This window comes from Tupaia chinensis, unplaced genomic scaffold (assembly GCF_000334495.1).
Source record: "Tupaia chinensis unplaced genomic scaffold, TupChi_1.0 Scaffold000048_1, whole genome shotgun sequence".
In the NCBI taxonomy this organism is placed as follows: domain Eukaryota; kingdom Metazoa; phylum Chordata; class Mammalia; order Scandentia; family Tupaiidae; genus Tupaia; species Tupaia belangeri.
Window position 1 is genome coordinate 7,363,323 of NW_006159506.1, and position 14,955 is coordinate 7,378,277.

General features: G+C 38.7%; 1 protein-coding gene across 1 annotated transcript in view; it reads left to right on the forward strand.

The window, feature by feature from the left end:
• The window catches only part of F13A1 (coagulation factor XIII A chain), a 194,183-nt gene that overhangs the window by 53,993 nt on the left and 125,235 nt on the right, over nucleotides 1–14,955 (forward strand). The gene's annotated exons all lie outside the window — the stretch shown is intronic.

Sequence of the window (14,955 nt, forward strand, 5' to 3'; positions counted from 1 at the left end):
AGAGTGTCTAGGACCTCCAACCAATAGGATCCATGCCCTGTATGCTGTATTATAACATAGAAACCTCCTCTGGGTATTTCTATGCATAGAAAGGATTGGAGGAAGGTGATACTAAAACCAGAGAGTCCATTTTGGAAGCTATAGTCCAAGACAAAGACTATGATGGAGACAGTAAATGAGAGTAAAAAGGAATGAGTTGGAGATCTATTTTGGATTTAGAACATATGTTTCAAAGGGATTGAAGATAAAAAGTAAAGAAGAAGCTAGAGTTGAGAACTGGATTGATGACAGTGTCATCTTCAGAGCTGGGAAGACTGGGGAAAGTGGAAAGTAGAAAGTTCACTCAGTGCCTCTCAAACTCAGCACATAGCAGGGTCCTCTGGAGGACTTATGAAAACACAGATTTCTGTGTAGCCTCCTGGATGGATAGAGGAAGTCTGGGATTGGACCTGAGATATTTATTTACTTATATATTTATTGAGAATTTGCATTTCCATCCAGCTCTCTGGAGATGCTAATGTTCCTGGTTGGGACAACACTTAGAGAACCACAAAGCAGTAATTACAAAACACAGGAGAGTATAACTTAGCTCCTTGTAAAGTTTCACTGACCTCTTCCTGAACCTCACTCTGAACTCTCTCTACCTACTGCCTCTTCTCCCTCTCCTTTTTACTTCCTTGTTCTCCAAGCTCTTTTCTCCTCTTCTCTCCTAGGAGCAACTTCTCTCTTTTTTCTGTCCTGCATAGGGATTCAGTGAGCTTTTGAATTTTTAATTTTGGGCTTCTCCAACAACCAATGCTTTGAGGATTACACACTGTTTGATAACCATTCTCCTTCAGATAAATTCTGGGGTCAGCTTTTAAGATAATCTCTTTTTATTTCCTTATCTTAATACACACTGAGATCTCCCAAGAGATATTTACAGAATGAGAGAAAGAGGTCATCTCCTCATTTCATTCATTGTATAGCTTTACCCAAAAAAAGCAATCTGTATGAGGAACTGCAAGCATGCAACCACATACTCTGTAGCCCAGCAGTTACCCACAGATTTGTGATTACAAATGCTAATCATATCAGAGACTCATGAAGCAATTGGAAAGTAGGCCAAACCAGCCGTGGTACTATAACCAAGTCAAAAAGTTAACGGGAAAGGAAAAGGGAAATGTGTTTTGGAAATTGTCAAAAAGAAAGGCCAGTGAGCAAAAAGCTGAAGGTACTATATGCCAGAAGAATAAGTGAGACCGAAGATGGCATAGGACATTGTGTTGGCAATCACACCAGCAACGCACCACTCTTATTGACGGAGGAATGTGGAGCAGTGTTCCTGGGGGCCTCCAGCCTGCTTTGCATTCATAGGCAATTTATCCTCCTTAATCACTAAATCATTAATGGGGATCAATAGCAATACCAAACTAGTGAGGGCAGGGGTGGTTGCAGGGAGAATTATTGCTTAGTTTTAAATTCAATAGTGCTAACTAGGCTTTAAGTCCATTCTATGAGAGAGCCTTTCTCCAAGTCGCTGAAGACAGAACTATACCCACAAACGCAGCGAGAGTGAGTTGGGTGTTTCTTGTGAATTCATTTTTTTCTGGCCACTCAGGAACTCTGAATTATTAAATATATTTCACTGTTTAAATTTAGACTATTTCAGTTTAATAGTCTAGCTTTAGTGTCAGGTAGAGGTTCTGAAAGATTTAGATTCCCACACCTAGTACTCTGAGACAGCATTTAGGTATTCTCCTTGATTAGGTATCAGACATGTTTTTCACTTTTTTTTTTTTTTTGGAGAGGTTTTTGCTATAGGATGTATGCGCTCGCCAGAAAGACAAAGAGAGACAGAGAGACAGAAATCGAGAAATCACCACCCCCCCTCCAGGGGTGATGGCCATGCCGCAATCCCTTCTCCTCCATTCTCCACTTAGGATCTTGGACACATATGCACACGTGCCTGGAGTGAGTTTAAGCCACTGGGTCCAGGATTCGAACTGTGGTTGGCTACATAGGAGTTCAGTGACACAGTCATTAGACTAACTGCTGGCCCCAGGCCTTACCATCTTTTTTTTTTTTAATAATTATTTTATTTTGTTTATTTATCTTAATTTGACCAGAGAGGTACAGAATGAGAGAGAGTGAGAGAGATGGAAAGTGAGAAAGTAAGCCACCAGGTCTAGGACTCGAACCATGGTCAGTCATGTGGGAGTTCAGCGCCCTTAGCCACCACACCACCTGCCGGCCCCGCCTTTTTTAAAATAATTATTTTATTTTGTTTTATTTTATTTATTTATCTTAAGGCCTTACCATCTTGAAGAAAAATTAAAAGCATCTATGGGTGTGTGTGTTGTGGGGGGGAGGGGTGGAGTGGGAAAGATGTTTCTGGATGATATCCATAGGTTTCTCTCTTTCTTAACATCTAACACCAAATTACATCTGGAAATTCTGTTTTATTTAATGTGATTGTTGTATTTTCTTTTAAATGCATAAATCCACTTAATTTAGTATAAAGAAATCAGTAAGTTTCTAATATCTTAGATGCTTTTAATAGAGAGCAAATAAACATGTTTAGGTTGTATTTTAAAATTAAATTATTCTTATACTATTTGCTTTGTAATTCTACATGGTCTTTTAGACCACTCAATATATAATGGACTAATTCACCAGAACTGATTTTTTCAGGGTAATAATGACCAATATACCTTCTCCTGGAGAGCTTTGGGCCTGGAGTCATTCATTCATCAATTTGCAAATATTGGTAATATATTCCCTCCATGGCCATGACCACCTAATTACCCATGCATAGTCCAACAATGTTAGTCACCCATTCACAAATATTAAGAGTCAGTGCTGAATTAGGCACTTGGGGATATGGCAGTGAAAAGGACAGACACAATCTTTGTGCTTAAAGAGCTGTCTAGCTGGGGCTGGCAGGTGGTGTGGTGGTTAAGGGCACTGGACTCCCACATGGGCGACTGCAGTTCGAGTCCCAGACCTAGTGGCTTGCTTTCTCATTTTCTCTCTTTCTCTCTCTCTCTCTTCCACTCTGTCCCACTTTGGTCAAATTAAAGATCTTTCTAGCAAGGATTTTACAAATTAGCTACAAATTAAAAACCAATCACAACTATAAAAGGTACTGAAGTAAGTCAGGGCACGATAAGACATAAAATATGGCTCTCTGACCTAGTCAGGGAGTGGGGAGACTAGCTGGTGGTTCTCTCTGTATACGCTCTAGCCCCTATGAAGTGCTTATATGCACTACCAAACAGTTGATTAATTGAATTGTTAAGCAAATTTAATAAAGCTTGTGTGAAAAATTTCTATTGTAATTTCGGTTTTACGTATACTAACTATACAAATTTATGAGGTACAGTATGCAAATCTTAAGTCTTAATTTATTCAAGTGTTCTGCTAATGAAAACAGTAGTATTAGTCACTTACCCAGTGTCTGAGCCACTGAGAGAATCATTCACCCTTTTCCAAACCAAGCATGACATTACAATCAGAAGGGATGGATCCCAAAGAACTCAAAGAAAACACTCTTGACAATGGCATAGAGATGACCCCAGGATTAAGGTCCAAAGCTATTTACAAGATGTTTCTGGAAAGAGCATGGTTGAAGTATTTATACAGAATATATTCACCTACCAATTCATGTGGTTTACAATTCCTTCATAGTTTTTGTTTTCCTCTTCAGAATATACTCACAGTGTCTCCCTGGATTATGTTTTGTAAAACATAGGCCTTACCTCACTCAGCTTTGTATGATGCCTAGCACAGACTTTAAGTTCAATGAGTGTTTGCTTAACTGCATTGATAACCACCACTTACTCTGAAAGGCTGAAAGGATTATTGGATTCATATTTCAAGAGAGGAAATGGTCTACTTGATGTTACGTAAATTTCTCAGGGTCATGTAGAAATTAGGATACAAACTGGGGTTGTAACTTGGGTATCCTGGGGGCAGAAGGTGGCGTGGAGCTAGACTTCCACATGGCCAGTCAACTTTCCTGTCCTAGACCTGGTGACTTGCTTTTTCACTTTCCCTCTCTCTCTCTCTCTTTCTCTCTCTCTCTCTTTCTGTTTCTCTCTGGTCAAATTTTAAAACATTAATTAAAAAAATTAAATAAATAATTATTAAGAAAAAATATTGGAAATCCTGACACACTCAAGTAAGTCTTAGAAATATATATTTATAAATATATATATATGTGTATATATATATATGTGTATATATATAAATATAAATATAAATATATATATAAATAAGTTGCAGAGTATGTTTGCTTGCCAGAGAGAGACAGAGAGGAGAGGGAAGAAGAGGGAGAAAGTGGGTCAAAGCAGCTCTAGTAGGGCATGGCCATGTCACAACACTTTTCTTCTCCATTTCCCCACCCTGTTGGGATTTTTGTGCACGCATACACATGTGCCCAACACGTTTTCAAGCTGCCAGGGTCAGGATTAGAACTGCAGTCAGCCATTTGGATCTGACGCTCTTAACCACTAGGCCACATGGCTGATCCGGCCCTTGTATATTTGAAATAAAAGCCATTGGTATCTGGTCTTGTATAGCTCGAGAAGCAGGAAATAGATGGCTGGCTAGGACCCGTCTATGACGATCTACTCAATGTTAGACAGCCCTGACCTTAAAAATAAATAAAGAAATCAAAAGAAAGACCAGGTTGCTCTCTATAAGATCAAATGAAACCTTTATCTAGGAAAAAAAAAAAATTAAAGCATGCCAACAAGGGCACCAGCTCCCTTAGAGAATATATGCTAAGTAAAGAAGCTCTGACATTTTCTTTGTAGAACTGCTTCATGAATAATAGTCTCTCTCTAAAGATATCTAAGTATACTAAAAAGTCCTTAACCAGCAAAACTGGCAAATTAGCACAAATCGAATAAACTTCCCAAGCTGGTACGCGCTATAGAATAATGTCACATGTTTGCAAGGAAAGAAAACGAGGCCAACTGTGGATGCACAAGCCAACTTTTGCCTGCGCATCATGCTTTTCTACCATCTCAGGGTTCATAAGTACTAAGCTCATAAGACCTAGAGGTCTTGTTTTATAGATAGCTGTATAGAACCTTCCAGAATAAAAAGCTGAGGAATGTCTTTCCTTGATACACACCAGTGTCTTGCAACTCCCACAAACAGGAAGTTCTCCCTGATGTGCCTACTGTATATGCAGCCTGCTGGAGCTTGCTGTCCTTTCTGATTTACTTTGAGAGGGGGAAACATATCATGGTGACATCAATCTGGAGTCACATTTGCTCTGCAGAGCAAGCCACTCCCTCCAAGAGTGATTACATTCTCCCACTATAAGTCTTCCTCTTTCTTTAGTGATACTTGGTTTTATATAAAGGGGAGGCAAGTAGAAGTTGTTCCTTGTCCCCTTGCACTCAATTCCTCCCTTTACTAAAAAGTTGGCATGCTTTGCTGGGGCCAAACCATTATTCTTTCTAAAGGATCGGGAACAAAAGCAAACTCTGAGTTAAACTGTTAGCCTCTTGGAAGATACCTTATAGGACAGCATTTCTGGCACTGTCCTTTTCTGCGATCCCTGAGCTCACCCTGCTGAGTTTGAGCCTAATGATTTTGGAAATGGGGACTTACTTTAACTTTAAGATAGCATGTAAATAAGCAGACAGAAATGTTCAGCCCATGCTGTGATGAATGGCCCTCTTTCTCCCAAAGAGGCCATCCAGATGCTAAAAATCAATAGACTCCGCATTCATTTTTACATGTTTGTTATAAATTCTTACTTTCTCTGGGTGGAAAGGCCAGTGGTAATTTCCAAAGGTGCTTGAAATCAGCCCTGTAAGTGAGTCCTAAAATTTCACAGCCCACAATTTTATTTTTTTCTAACTACCCCACTCTTCCCACCAGAGGAACCGTAAAATAAATGAGATCATCATTCTTTACCACTTGCCTGACATAAATTTTTAGTCACCGTGGAAGGGTGGTTGTTTACAGAGTGTTCAGAAGGTGTGTTCTGGTGGCTGCTGTGGGGCAGTGGATGAAGATCATGTGTCACACTCACCGATGACGCCTTGTGCCATCTGTTTTCCTCCTGAGTTTTATTGTCGTGGTGGTGGTGCCAGCGCTGACTTCAGATCACAAATTCTCGGTATGCCTAGAGCTACTCTGTAAGCTATCTAGACTGGGTGTCTCCTCTCTGTCCTCATGTGGTCCAGAGGCATGGCTCCCAACCCCACCTACACCCATGCACACACACACACCCCTACCTTCCAACAGCACAAATGCTGGGGTCCTGGAACAGTTAGTTACTTGTTCTTTGTGTTCCTTATTAGCAAAGCCCTTCACGTCTCTAAGTGGAGAACCAGCTTCCCCTCTGGAACCAGGAAAACTCCACTACTCTGAAGCAAATCAAAAATGTAATGACAAACCCAAACAGCCAACAACAAAAATCTCTAGACGCAAATGGTTACATTTTCCTATTTTTTGTTAGCCTTTCAAACAGGGAAGTTTGGGGGAGTTTCCATATTTGATGCAATTTTTTTTAACCTGCCTTTGGACAACCATATTTTAAAGTGACAGATTTGAATAAAAACAGTAGATGTAAAGCATTGCTTTCCACCCTCAATCTTCTTTTACCATCCTAAGTGCATTTAAAATTAAAATGGAAGCTTCTCATTTGACTTTCTTACCTTCTTGTGGATTCATGATTATGCCTGCTGCTTTGAGGGTAAGATTGAATTCAGCTCCTGCCAGGAAAAGGCGGCTTCGTCTTGAGCTACAGAACTCCTCCTTATTCACAGTTTGCCACCTAAATTTATAACTTCCCATCCATAGTAACTCAAAGCCCAAAGGTAAATCCTTCATTCTCCTGGACTTCGCTCTCACTCCCTAAGCCCAAACATTGTCTCCCTCTCTCACTCTTCCAGAGAACATTTGTTGATTTCCTACCAGATCCGAGGCACTGCGCCAGGGCTGACCCCTTGACTCCAGTCATAGCCCAGTCAGAAGCAGCTCTAGACACATACCCTGGCTTCGCTCTCTCTAGCAACAATAAAATTGTGGGATGTGAAGTTTTAGAATTCACTTAGCAATATGGCCTTCGTACAGCTGTTTTACCTCTCTCTGCTTCAGTTTATAAACCAGGGATATCATCCTTATAGGGACAGAAGTTTAAATGAATGAATATGTTCTTATGCAGCACTTAGAAAACTCCTGGAACTTAGAAAAATACGTTGTACACATGCTTGTTCAATAAATAATTAAATGACCATCTCCACATAGCAGGAGATAGATTATGGATTCTGTTACCTCAAAATCCATAGCGCTACAGGAAAAAAAATCTGAATTCAGCCTATGTAGGGAAGAAAAGGGGACAGGAACATTTTAAAAAGGAAGAAAAGTTGTATTTATATCGTGAAATTTAGTAAGGACATTGATCATTTAAAAAGTATACCCATTGCTCTGAAAAAAAGAAAATAAAAACATAAACATTAGACTTATTGGGCCAGCCCATAGTGCAGCAATTAAAAGCTGTTCAGAGGAAGGCAGATCCCATATGGTGACTGGGGTTCAAATCCCCAGGCATGTGGGCATATGCTCGGGATCCTGACAGGATGGAGAATTGAAAGGAGAAGGATTATGGCATGACCAGGACTCACTAGGAGGTGATTTTTTCTCTCTCTCATTCTCATCTACGCATGTACACACTCTATCAGGAATAAAGAAAATTTTAAAAATTAGACTTGTTAGCCCCTTCATTAAATAGGTAGCTTCACTAAGATGCACATTTTTAAAAATAACTTTTTTGATGCTAAAGTCTTATTGTGGAAATAAAAACAATTGGCGCCATAAAAAGAACTCAGGTATATAAATAAATCAGAGACATCCATTGTTAACATTTAGTGCATTTTAAGCTCTAGTTATTCTATTTTCTCATGATTTTAATTGACAGGTAATTGAACATTGTCTTTTTCAAATATAAATGTATATATCATACACATATGTATGATAATCACTAATCTTAGAAAATCCCCCCCCCAAAAAAACCTGACTTTAACTGTGTATATGGTTCCAGAAACTTTGCTCTCATTTAGATATTAATATCCAGACACAGGGACCAGCAGGTGGCATAATGGTTATGTTGCTAGACTCCAATGTAATCGACTGTGGTTCGAGTCCCAGACCTGGTGGCTTAAAACTCTCGCTGGGAACGTGTGCATGTGTACCCAGAATTCCAAGAGGAGAGTGAGGGAGAAGGGATTGTTGCATGGCCATCCCCCTTGGGGGGTGATTTCTCGCTTTTTGTCCCTCTGTCTCTCTGTTGAGCACATGCGCCCTATAGCAAAAACCTCTCTCTAAAATAATTAAAAATTCATGCATATACATTCCAGAGTTTGTACTTGTCTAATCACAAATGAGGTTATGTCATACACATTGCTGTGTACCGTACTTACTCACACGGAATATCTCAGAAAGGTCCTTCTATCAAAATACCAATATTCTTTCCAAGGGCTGCTTGGTATGGCTGTACCACAATTAATTTAGTGTTTCATTTGTAACTATTTGGGTTGTTTCCTATTTTCACTATAACCCACCATAATGTATTAAATGTTGCACATATATTTTGTACAAATGTGTTTCGTGAACAGGCACCTAGAAATAGTATTGCTTGGTCAAAGTGAATGCACATTTTAAATTTGCATAGATCCTGCCAAATTACCCTTTAAAAAGGTGGCGTTGTTTTACACTCTTGCCACAGTACATGAGAATGTTTACCTGTATCTGCATTGATACTAGGCATTCCCACTTGTTTTCATATTTGCAGTATGGTAAGAAAGTTGAGGTATTTCCTATGGTTATTTTCATTTTTATGTCTCTCAGTATTATGAAGTTCAGCTTCTTTTCATATATTTATTGCATGATGTGTTTCTCTACCTATCACATCTGGAACATTTTAGGTGAGTTAAGGATTAGCAGGAAAAGCGGGCTTGTGCCTCTGAAATCCATAGATAAATTTTGTAGATGGTGGGAGAAAGAGATCTTACTAAATTTTTTTTTCTCACTCAGATAGCCAATTGTTGAAACACCATGTATTAGTCAGATTTATCTTTATTCATTAATTTAATTTTTTATTTTTTTGGAGAGATTTTTGCTATAGGGTAGGTATGTGCTCGACAGAGAGACAGAAAGTGAGAAATCACGCCCCAGGGAGGGATGACCACATCACAGTCCCTTCTCCTTTATTCTCCTCTCAGGATTTTGGGCACACACATACATGCACCCACTGTGCCACCAGGTCCAGGACTCGAATCGTGGTTGACTATGTGGGAGTCCAGCCATGTAACTATTACACCCTCTGCTGGTCTTAAATTTATTTAAATCATGTGTATCATTACAACATATCAAATGAATTTTCCTGTCATGAATACAGTGCATATCAGTCCAGTCAAAGACATTGTCATATACATTAATTATAATCAACAGATTTCTTTCCATTTTGGGTTCCCAAAAGTGGTTTGCTTCTTTCTTCTTCTCCTTGATTGTCTCCTTCTCACCCTTCCCCATTTCTCACTGTCCTCCCCTTTGAATCAACAGGCAAAGTTTTAAAAATTTGAGTGAAATTTTGATTGGGTTCACATTGACTATAGAAAATTTGTATTGTTAGAATATTGGATTTTCACATCCAGTTAGAAATATTTTGTATGTTTTCCTTTAGTAAAATCTTCTGTTATGCTCTCTGGCAAAGGCTGTTGTTACTATAAAAGTTTTCATACAAACTCAAAGGTAGGAAGAATCATACAATGGCTGCTGATTTATATTTATCTCAGACACAACCATTATTACAATTTTGCCCCATTAGATGTGTGTGTATGTGTGTATTTTGCATTTGTGAATATATGTGTGTATATGCTTATCATGTATGTGCATATATTGGGTCATTGGAAAAGTCATGACATATTTTTTCTATAATTTTATACAAAACTGTGTTGTGACTTCCTGTAACCCAATATATAATCTGCAAGGGGTCATCAAAAAATTCATGAAAAATAAATTTTACTATTATTAAAAAATTAAGCATGATTTCAAAAATAATTTTTTTAAAAAAATTTGCTGTGGGGTGTGTGCACTAGTGAGAGAGAGAGAAAGAGAGAGAAAGTAAGAAATCATCCCCCCCCACCCTAGGAAAGAGCCATACCACAATCCCTTCTCTATTCTCCTCTCAGGATTTTGGATACACACACACACAGGCCTGGGGTGCTTCTCAAGTCACCAGGTCTGGGATTTGAACCATGAATTGGCTATGTGGTATCCAACCACTTTAACCACCACACCACTGACTAACCCAGATTTCAAAACATTTTTGCACCAAAATTAACTTGTGCTTTAATGCCATTTTTCTAGAACATTTTTGAAGTCTCTCTTTCTGTATATATAGTATACACACACACACACTATATATAGTATACATATACACACACACATATATACAGCAATACACACATATGTATATCTAATATGTCTATTTATTATTTACTTGAGTTAGTAAGATCATCGAAACTTCCTGAGTATTATCTAAAGATTTGTCCTTAATCAAATTTCCCCCATGTCTACATAATATCTTTTTACAGTGTGTTGTTTGGATCCAGGTCTAGAAATTAACCTTGGTTAGCCTTTCTCTGAAATCTTTTGTTCTAGAAAAATCTTCATCTGATTTTTTTATTCATGTCATCACCTCATTGCTGAAACTGCGTCATTTGTCATGTAGAACTTTCCACATTCCGAGTTTTGCGAATATCATTCCCTAGTGTTATGAAATATGTTTCTCTAATCCCTGTGGTATTTTCTGTTCAGCAGTTAGTTAGAGCTAGAGACTCGCTCAGATTCCACTTCAGGTGTTTGTTTCAAGGGTGGGGAGGAAAGTGCAATAACACTTCCTGAGTTGGGCCACGTGCTTCCCAGCACCTTCCTCCTATCAGGAGATGCATATGTTCAGATTTATCGTGAGATCAGGCTTTAGTAGTCTCATCCACCCACTATGAATTTTCCCTTTTAACCAATAATTTCATCCTAGATCTATCATTTCACTAGGGATTGCAAAATGAATGCATCCTTCTTACGCCATTTTTCTACATCATTACCACCAACTATTTTCTTACCTTGAGGTAGAGCTCGTAAGCATGCCTAGATAACTGTTTCTTTCCTTAGTCCTCTAAGATGACTGAGTTGATTCCAAGCACTCAACAAAGGTGACCTGTGAATTTTCAAAATCATTATAAACGTACAAATATTGAAATATGTGATATGTCCTCATCTTTCTCAGAGGCTATTTTTTTTTTTTTGAATTTTTCCATTTTCTTCAAGTGAGACTCCTTTTCAGCTGGCTCCTGATTCCTTCATCATGACCTTTAGAATCTTTGATCATTTTCTTGTTTTCTGGCAGGAAGAAATATTTCAGGCTGGTCTTGTGCATTTCCTGACCCAGAACTATAATGAGTCATTTCTTTTAAGGAGCCCAGTATCTTTGGTTCAAGGGGTGTGGAGGAGATGGGTTTTTTTGGTAGACAGGGCTAGAAATTACACTTTTATTTATTAATATTTACTTGCTTATTCATTTATTGTGGATAAAACAAAAAAGTTAAACCACATTATTGAGATATGACTGACATAGCAAAGCAGTACATTTTTAATGTCAATATAACTTGATGAGCCTGGAGGTAAGTATACACCCATGAAACCATCACGACAATCCATCCCATAAACATACCACATTTTCTTCCTTCCTTCTCTGCGTTTTCTGTGTGATAGGAACACTTAACATCAACTCTACCTTCTTAGCAAGTTTTAAAGTAGGAAAATAGCAATTTGTGAAGAGAGAACAGGTTGTAATTGGTAGTTAAAGTTCCAATTTCATTGATAATATGGAGTTTAAAGCCCTTCAAAGTTTAAGCTGTTTTTGACATTTTGATTTTTAAACAGTATTTGCATCCAAGGGTTTTGTTTGTTTGTTTTTGTTCATTGGCATGTGTGTTTACCACATTTAGTAAGTCATTTTTTTAGCCTTGGGATTTTTTTTTTCTTTTCTCTTATTAACTCTTTGACAATTTTTTTCATTTTTAAAATTTCTTCTTCACATTTAATGGTTGTACATCTCCAAAGCACACAATATGGTTTTTCAAAAAGATGCCTTATGTTCTCCAAAGGAAAAATGTATGTGGTAATATTCTTCATTTTATCTTCATTTTATCTTTTTTTTTTTTTTTTTTTTTAAGTAATAAAATGCCCTTTGGGCAGATGCTGGACTCTGGATGTCTTCTATACCTCTTCTCAGACATTTCTTATCTTTGTTTTTGTTTTATTTTAGAAATTTCTAAATTCTTCTAGACATACTAATGACATGCTTTCTTGCCCCCTCTTCACTGATGTGAATTTGAGTGTACACTTTTTTCACTCATTCCAAGCAATATGCAGTAATTATAAAGGCAGATGAGTATTTCAATTATCTTGGCCAAATTACCCTTAGGGTTTTTTCCTTTATATTTTTACATAACCATACATATTTTATGTATGATTTGTGTTCCACGTGTGCATTTTTGTTTTTGTTACAGCTGCAGTTTCTGGTATCATTAAAAACTCTCCAAAATATATTTTAATAATTATCTATTTTATTGTGTGAAAAATTTTGGATTCCCCCCCTTTTTTTTTTTTTTACTATTTTAAGTAACACTATGTGATGGGACACCTTTGTTACATAACTCCGGAATTTTCTGGAAAAATATAACAACTTTGGGAGAAATGAATTATTGATATTCACAGCAACATGAATGAATCTCAAAACAATGCAGCCTGAAAGAAGTTAGGCCTCTGAAAAAAGCACATCTTGTGTGATTTATATAAAATTTATAAAAAATGTATATAAAATTCTAGACTGGTCAGCAGTGAAAATGCAACTTTTTTGGGGGGGGGAGAGGTTTTTTGTTTGTTTGTTTGTTTGTTTGCTATAAGGAGCATGTGCTCATCAGAAAGACAGAGAGAGAGAGACAGAGAGACAGAAAGCGAGAAATCATCCCCCATGGGGGATGGCCATGCTGCAATCCCTTCTCCTCCATTCTCCTCTCGGGATCTTGGGGATGCACACACACACACACCTGGCGTGAGTTTAAGCCACCGGGTCCGAAACTTGAACCGTGGTCAACTACGTGGGAGTCCAGCGACATAGCCATTACGCTAACTGCTGGTCCCGACAGTGCAACACTGAACAATGTTGAGGACACATGGGAAGGCCCAGGTTTGCATCTGGAAACCTCCCTATATATTTTAAGCACACATGCACATGCCTATCATCATGGGGGACTGAGGCTGGGGTAGATTGTGGTCTGAGGATCCTGTTGGGGGCGCACCTATTTCTACCTTTCATGGAAGAAATCAATAAACTTAAAAAATAAAATAAAATTCTAGACAGCTTACAGTGGCAGAAAGCCAGTTAATGGTTCTCTAGTACAAGTGACTGGTGAAGGAGCAGGATCAGGAAAGAGGGATCAGAGGAAGGAGGAAGAAAACTTTCATTCTGAGTGATACATTCACTGTCTTGATTAGAGTATACACTTTAAATGTGTGCAGTTCATTGCATGTCAAAATAGGTGCCACTGTCTGTGTATATTTAGATTTGCATGAGACCAACCAGCTACGTGGTAGACCAGAAGCAGAGAGCCAAGAGGAAGCTATGAAGAAATGCAGGAGACCAGCTAAGACCAAGAAATTACAAAAGGACCCAAGGAAAACCACAATGCAGCCCATAATGGGGGTCTAAACTAAGCAGAGCTTCTCAAACCTTAGAGTAAATACGTCCCCTGACAACTGTGTGAACAACTAGATCCTGCTTCAGTGGGTCTGAGATGGGGCCTGAGATGCTGCATTCCCACAAGGACCTGGGAGGTGCTGCTGCTGGTTTTTCAAGTATTTGGGGAGCAAAGGGTTAGAATATTTGTTCTCAACGTTGGTTGTGTCTAAGAACCACTGAAGAGCTAAAACAAAACAAAACAAAATCAAGTCTCTTTGCCTGGATCTTACCCCGCCCCCAGAGATTCTCGTTTGAATGTTCTAGAATCCAGCCCAGCCAGCAGAAATGTTCAGATCTCCCCTAGATCATTCTACCGTGCAGCCACATTGAACATGATTATAATAGAATTCTTTTTAAGAATTCTTTTCTTTAAATTTATTTATTTTAATTTGACTAGAGAGGGAGAGAGAGAGAGAGAGAGAGAGAGAGAGAAAGCCACCAGGTCCAGGACTTGAACTGAAGTCAGCCATGTGGGAGTCCAGAGCCCTTCACCACCATGCTACCTGCTGGCCCTATGATAGAGTTTTAAGAACCTGATCAGGTAATGAGAAAGGCACAACCCCTAAAAGAAAGTAGGGACTGCAGACCTGGGCTAGAGAAGTAGAACAGACAATGTTCCCAATCAGAAGCAAATATATAAACTTACCTGAGTGTGTTTTAGCTCTGAGAGGCCCTGCCTGGGTTGCTTAATGATGTCACACCAGCCCTGGGAACACTTATGAAACTGGTTACTGAGAAGGTAGATAGCAAACATGGCCCTCCTAAAATAATAGCCACAGGGAAAATATATCCTTGCAGTGGAAGAAGCCGATGGGGAGGCTGACTGGGTACATGCAGCTACCAAACAATGACAACCAAGGAGACAACCAAGGCCTCCCTTCTCCTGTCCTGATGGGCCGCAAACTGGCATGACGAACCATGTTGCTGTCTTCTAAAGTGTCCTGGATTTGTTTTAAAAATCACCAACTCAGCTAGTTTTCTATTAGGGTTAATAGCTTGGAAATTATTTTTTGATCTGTGTCACAGGTTTTTTTTTTTTTTTTTTTAGAGAGAGATTTTTTGCTATATGTGTGCTCAACAGAGAGACAGAGAGACAGAAAGTAAGAAATCACCCCCCCAGGGGGGATGGCCATGATGCAATCCCT